The following is a 7,508-nucleotide window of genomic DNA, read 5'->3' on the forward strand; positions in this document are numbered from 1 at the left end:
CAACAAGGATTGTGACACTTGCCTGTAGGTCAGGGAGAAGCCATTTATGCCAGCACATCAAGTAAAATATCATGTCACCATCTATGCTCCACATAAATCTTTATTATCATCACCATAGATTTGTCTTATAATTCTGAAGGAACAGAGCAGTAATCACAATGCTCCAGAGAAAAGAGAAAGAAACCGAGAGGGGTGGAAAGGAGAATCGAAAATGCAAAGTCATAATTGGGCTATAAAGAATATTGTTAGCAGTAAATGAGCCATATCATGCGATGACTCAGCAGTTCTTGGATCCTCTCATGAGCCAGCAGTTCTGTAACACGTTTGGTGTCACCCATGGACGGGCACACAAAACTTAAGGTGAAAACAGAGCTAAATCACAGATTTTGGTGAAGTTACTTTTAAAAGTAAGAGAAGTTTTTCCAGGGTTGCACTCTGGGTCCCTCTCTGCTGAGACTGATGAAATGTTGAAGGAAACCATTGTCACGGCGAGTGAGATGAGCCGTGTGGGAGTAATAAAGGAGGATCCAAACGCAGGCTTTTGTGAAGGTGGTTTATTAAACACAAAATAAAAATAGACAAACGGAGAATGAACTAAACTATACTGGGAACAACTAACTACTGACACGAACCAGAACATGAAGGAAGGTAGACGATGGTATATGATGTTGCCAGCAGGGAGAACACACGAATGGCACATGGTAGAAACACAGACGGACCAGCGACTACTAAATGGTAAATGGCCTGTATTTGTATAGCGCTTTTCTAGTCCCTAAGGACCCCAAAGCGCTTTACACAACCTGTCATCCACCCATTCACACACACATTCACACACTGGTGATGGCAAGCTACAATGTAGCCACAGCCACCCTGGGGCGCACTGACAGAGGGCCCGGTGGCGCCGGACACTGGCGCCACCGGGCCCTCTGACCAACAACTGACCTAGAACCATGACAACCATGCAACGTGACTAAAGATGACCGTGGTCGGTCACAGTCACCGTGTGAGTCAGAAGGAGTTAGGAGTTTTATTTGTGGTTCATGGAGACAGATGATCCCAGAAATGTGAGAGGAAAAAGACTGAAGAGTTTATTTATTCTGCACTGTTGAATTTAATTTTCAGGAGGCAGAGGAGGAAGAGTCTCAAAATAATTGTAGATGTAGTGCCACATCACTTCATATCTCTTTCTGGTTGAGTAAAACTATGTGTTGAATATGAAATAGATTTTTCACTGCCCAAGTTCTCATCCTATGCATTATTAAATAACAGAGAGGCACAGTGTGGTAAACAGTTGTGGTATTATTGAAGGGTCTTTACCGTACAATATAAACCACCTCGAGGTGACAATGGGTGTGATTTAGTGTTATGGTAACTTTGTAATTTGATGACTCTACGTTAGTACAGTAATGTGATTACTCAGACCCTGCCACACTTTACTCAAGGCTTTTACATATGAATACACCACTGACAGTGGATACTAAAACCTGCAGAATAGATACTTCTACCTGAGTAAATACTTTTATTTTGTAAAATATGGTAACAATACTATAATAACACTTTCCATTATGGCGAACCTTCCACTACTGGACATTGTGGCAAAACTAATTCTGACACTTCTTGAGTCAGGAAGTGCAGAAAGGTAAAAGCAGAGAGCAGAGAGATGCTGGGAAGAGACTCTCAGCATGGAAAAGACAGGCCGGGGGTTGGGGGTCATCGACTCTGCTGGCTTTACTGTAAAAATCACTGCACACCACTGCCTTACATAGAGAGCAAACATCAAATACTGGGTCAAACTGACCCAACCTTTATTTCGCTGATCATCACTAGTGAGGTGAGTTGGCTCTCTGGCTGTTTTCCAGAAAGAAAACAGCACTTTCCAGTGAAGGAGACTAAAGGCCTGAAGAGTTCAGAAGCAGGAAGAGAGAAAGAAAAACTCATGACAGGTGAAAACAAATTCACTGAGTCTTTGATGCCAGTCAAGCACAACCCAACAGCATGCAATGAGTGCAGAGAAGTATTTCTCAGTCCTTGCTTCTTGCCCTGGTGGTGCTAGAGAAGGCATCCAAACTAGCCCACAGATTAGAGCATCTTTGCATAGTTATAAAAAGGTGGCTTTAGAGAGGATTCCATTTATTTACATGCTCTGTATGCACTGGATACTCAAACATTACTCAGTGCTTGAGTGGACCAGTATAGCAGGCCTGTTATACAGGTGTGTAAAAGTTCTCAAAGTTTTGGTGCAAAGGCTGACTTGACATTAGCACAGAATACATCACAACCTGACCGCCTTCCTGCACATGAATAATTTATGAGAAGAGCAGAGGCCGTTGGGACTCATTACAGTCTAATGGAGACCTGGCCAGCATCCCCACAAGCCCCTCAAGTTGAGAAACTTGTCCCTCACCATATTGGGTTTGATGTCACAACTCCATCTGGAGCCATTTTTAAGGCAGCCATTTTGTGTGCCTCCTGGCAAGCATTTCACCCATTTTATTCGAGCGTAGGATAGAATTTCGTGTATGAGGTCTTTCGCAGGGCTTGTGATTGAGACAAGTGTGTGAAAGCTGGCGTATCTGTGAAGACTCACCAGGTAATCAGATATGTTGCTGCGCTCAGGTGATGGTTTTGGAAGAAGCTGTAGAGAATGTGCTAAAGGTGAAACTTTTTGTACGCTTCACTCCATTTGCTTCCTTCTTTTATTATTCTCTTTGCTTCATGCCCCATTCTGTCTTACCTTCTCATTCACTCCCTTCAAATCTTTCCAGGTCCCTCGCGTCCCATCGTCCTCATCTTTCTTCTTCCCCGTCTTTGTCTTTCTCCATACGAGCCTCTCTCCATCTAGCCATGCCTCACTCCTCCTCTCCAGTGTTTCACTCTCTCACCCTCCTTCCCTGTGTCTGCATATGCTGCGAATCAGAATAGGTTTCCGTGGGGAGCAGCTCTGAATATTATCTTAAATTTTTCATTCCTCATCTCTGCTGCTAGTTTTACCCTCAATTTGTTGCCCAGAGCCAAAAAGCAACATGGGATTCATGAAACGTGCAGACACCACAGAAAATGCGATTATAGCCTATCCATCTCTCTTTCCATTCTTCTGTCTCGCTATCCAAAACAACTTGGGAATCATGAAACGTGCTCACACCTCAGACTGAAGTACTTCTCTTTCTCTCTGTCTTGTCTCCTGTTTCTCTCGCCATACCCCGCCCTCTTTTTTCGCCTCCCTTCCATTCCCTTTTAATTCATTTTTCCTTCTCACTCAACTCACTTCGTGTTATCACTTCTTCTCTCTCCAGTTCAGTGTCTTTTTTCCCCCTGCCTATTTTCCATCTATATTTCACTCCCTCATGCTCAGAGGTAATTCTCTCTCTCCTCTCCTGAGCCTTATTCATCATCATCATCACCCTTTTCTCTCTCTCTCTCACACACACACACACACACACACACACACACACACACACACACACACACACACACACACACAAATATACATTTCTATTGACATGCAAAAGCCCAGCCTGCGTATCGGTGTCACTGCTTCTGACCAATAGAGAGGATGATAACATTTGGGTGGGTTGAAGTAGAAAGAAGGGGAAGAAGAAAAGAGACAGTGATGGAGAGGAAAGGGAGAGTGATCCACTCACCACTTTATATACACATACAGTGCTGTGACAATTGAACCACACGTCATTTCTTTAGATTTTGGGTGGAAAATGGGAAATAGATGCAGGAATTTATTGAAACGTGTAAACGTGCATAAAAATACAGTATATAAGGCAACAGTGTGTAGTTCTAATGATCTTGAAAGTCAATATTTGATATGACAGTCTTTATTCATCAACATTTGTTGTGTTATCAGTCAACATGATCCCACACTGCTTCAATAATGTTGAGTTCCAGACTCTGCTGAGGCCAATCTATGACTGTGTGTATGCTTGATATTGTATAGTGGCTCAAAATCTGATGGCTGAAATACAGGCCCAAACCATGACAGAGCCTCCACCGCGTCTCACTGTTGTACATCTCTCCTGAGCTCTTCTGCAGGTAAGGATGAGATTTTGATTTTCAAATTTGCATTGATTCATTCCTTCGTAAGGCCTGTTGCCAATGATTTTCAATCCGGTTCTTGTGCAGTTGTTCACCTTTTCTCCCCGGTTCCCTTTCTTAACCTCCTAGGACCTGGCGTCCACATATGTGAACATCACATTTTGGGTTGTCTAGATCAAAATACCTAATCTTACTCTACAAGGGCCTGATATCCAGTTACGAGGACATTATACTGCCACTGTTCTATCAAAATTTAAAACATATGTTGATCTTATTTTTCTCAGAAACAAAAATTAGGTAAAAATAAAAATCTGGTAATTCTTTTTTACATTCATCAGGTCCCAGTCAGCCCAAATAGCAAAGAAAAATTAAAAATGCATGCCATGAAAGAGTTCGGGTCTCAGGAGGTTAAGAATGGCATCTTAACAGCCACTGAGACCATTTCTGATAGACAGATCAACTCAAGGTCCAGATGCATTTTTCAGGTCCTATTTTAGGTCTTCGCTGGATCTTTTTCCTATTTTGACGGCACATAACTTTGAGATACTGATATTGTCACTGACTCCCCCACCCCACTTCCACACAAACTCTTGCCCACAAGCACTCGGATGTTGTTGGACACTGTTGTTGTCTATGTAAGATTTTGTGTTGTATTGTGTTGTACGTAAGACTTTTATTTTGTTTTATTTTTATCTTTTTATCTTTATATTGTTTTAGTGCAGCGGTCCCCAACTTTTTTTGCACCACAGATCTATTTATTCATAATACACGGGAAAAGACTCAGGGAAACCAAGTAAACGATAAAAACGATTTAAAAAAATAACACTAAAAACCCTAAAAACCATGAATTTGACACCCGAGCCTCAACTCTCGCAGTGCGGTACCAAACGTGGCCCGAGGGTTGGGGACCGCTGTTTTAGTGTACACTGAGGGCCGCGGGAGCACTGCAATTTCAAATTCCTGTGTATGACCTGTAAATATGGTTTTTGACAATAAAGCTGACTTTGACTTGTTCTCCATTTATCCAGTTTTTTCTTATTTTTTAAGGACACACTGAACACCCCACAGTTTTGCAACAGTTTACTATTAACAAAGTACATAAAGATACCGTTTAAAATTGGTTCTTTGCTAAGTTGTCTGTAATGTGTAGGCATAACGCTGGTTTCTTCTCTGGTTCAGTCGCTTAACAAAAAATAAATACATAACATGCATCTAAAAACAGGCACAAGGTCTGGACTGAAAATGAGTGGAAAAAGAACTCATTGTCCAAAGAAAAACTCTGCAAGACAGTCAGAAAGCCTGGAGAACTGTTGCTCAAGACCACATGAAAAAACTGCAAGTCTGTCTCCTTGGAAACAAAATATAAAGACACAAGGGATGGCTCAGGACTTTTGCACATTAGTGTAACACTGTATCTTCAAGTACTTTGACCAAGTTTCACCACATGTGTAAAAATAAACTGCTTTAACACATAGTACAAACAAAGAGAAGAAAAAAAGCATCGATAATGACAATGACATGAATAGCAGGCTTGCTAAATTATAAAAATTTACTTTCGAAAAAAGAAATGACGCAGATTGGAGAAATAACATCCTCGTGCCAAAAACGAAATGTGTAATTTCCACTGTGAGGAAATTCTCATTATTATTATTACAATGAAGGATCCTGTTAATGTGTCAAAATGTTGTCAGCCAAGGTCTTAATCATTTTCCCACAACAAAAGGCAAATGAAGGGATTCATGGAGCATTTTATGGATGCAAAGGAGCAGACAATATTACATTTGATTAACCTTGAATTAATTGAAGTAGATCTGTCTCGCGCTATTCAATTTTCCCTTTCGATGACATTTATTTATGTCATAAAGTCAGAGGACGAGAGTTTCTTTCAAGCAGAAAGAAAAGATAAAGTGCACGAAATGGACAGAATTACGATAGTTCACACAAAATGTTTTCAGTGACTTTTGTTGAGGAGGAAAAGAACAGTTCAGTTTCACTAAGATTGATCTTTTCTTCCTGTAAATATCTGCGAAGGTAAAAAAAGAAGAAGCTGTTGTTGGCTTGTTTTGAATTATTGCTGCGTTCAAGTTGGCTTTTTTTGTTTGCTTCTGAATATAAGAGAAATTTTATAAAACAATTTTAGAACTGCGTCTTTAAAAGCTGTCTTGTTACGTGCTTTCTGAATGAAAACTGGAATTTTATTTTCAGTTATTAAATACATATACATGTGAACACACACATCTAGTCGGACCACAGCAATGAGATGAACCCAGACCACACCAAATCTTTCTTGTTTATGTATACGTGTGATTTAATGTCATATAAATGGAAAGACAGAGCTCCCAGAGATACAAAGAGAGAAGATGAGAGAAGAATAGAGTACACTACACACACACACTGAGGGAGGAATGATAAATTAACATCATGTGTCGTCATAGACAGTTTACCCATGTGACATTAGCTAAGATGATGGATGAGCGCGGTTTATAGGCAAAAATAAGTCTTTGTATGCGTGTTTGCTTATGTCTGTGTGAAACCGACTAAAGCAGAACAACTTGTGCGTTTCTGGCTTGTGAGCGTGCAAATATGTATAATTTTTGTTTTTATGGATTTGAAGTCTGCTTTGTTTTTTTAACGGTTACACACATAAACCCTGCTATTGTTATAGATGTTATGAAAAGTTCAGAGGTGACCCAAATACAGACAACGAACACAGCTGACGGTGTAAAATGTGAAATTTAAGTTTAAAAAATGAACAAAAAAAATAAAATCTTCCCCCCAAATAAACATTTGGGAGCAAAGATCCAGGTGAAAGCAAACAAAACAGGTGAAGGTAAAGAGGATGAGGGAGAAAATTCCACTAGAAGGAAACTAGAGGAAAACAAACATTGCAATAAATACTTGGGAACACAGGTGACAGGAGAAACTAAATGCAACAAAACTAACCAAATTAACAGTGGTCAAAATTATTTCATACATTGCAAAATCACAAAGATTATCACAGTTTGTGTGGTCTTGTTAGTTTAAATAAGATATATTTATTTATATTATGTTATATATGTGTTATATATTTGTATCCAACCAGAATTAACCCAATTTAGTTCTGAGACAAATGGTAAATGGCCTGTATTTGTATAGTGCTTTACTTAGTCCCTAAGGACCCCAAAGCGCTTTACACTACATTCAGTCATCCACCCAATCACACACACATTCACACACACGTTCACACACTGGTGATGGCAAGCTACACTAGCCACAGCTGCCCTGGGGCGCACTGACAGAGGCGAGTATCTAAGTCGTACGTCAAGAAGCGCAATGCAAAGCATTAGTGGCAGTGATATAAAGCATGCTGCCACTGGGTCAAGTACTGGAGATGTTCTCTGGAGTGACGAATCATACGTGTACGTCTGGCAAGCCAACAGACGAGTCTAGGTTTGGTGTTTGCCAGGAGAACAGTATTTGTCTGA

This window comes from Aulonocara sp. 'chitande type north' Nkhata Bay, linkage group LG22 (genome assembly GCF_057382095.1).
Source record: "Aulonocara sp. 'chitande type north' Nkhata Bay isolate Kocher_YH1m ecotype deep benthic linkage group LG22, A_spYH_male_GT1.1, whole genome shotgun sequence".
NCBI classification, from domain to species: Eukaryota; Metazoa; Chordata; class Actinopteri; order Cichliformes; family Cichlidae; genus Aulonocara; species Aulonocara sp. 'chitande type north' Nkhata Bay.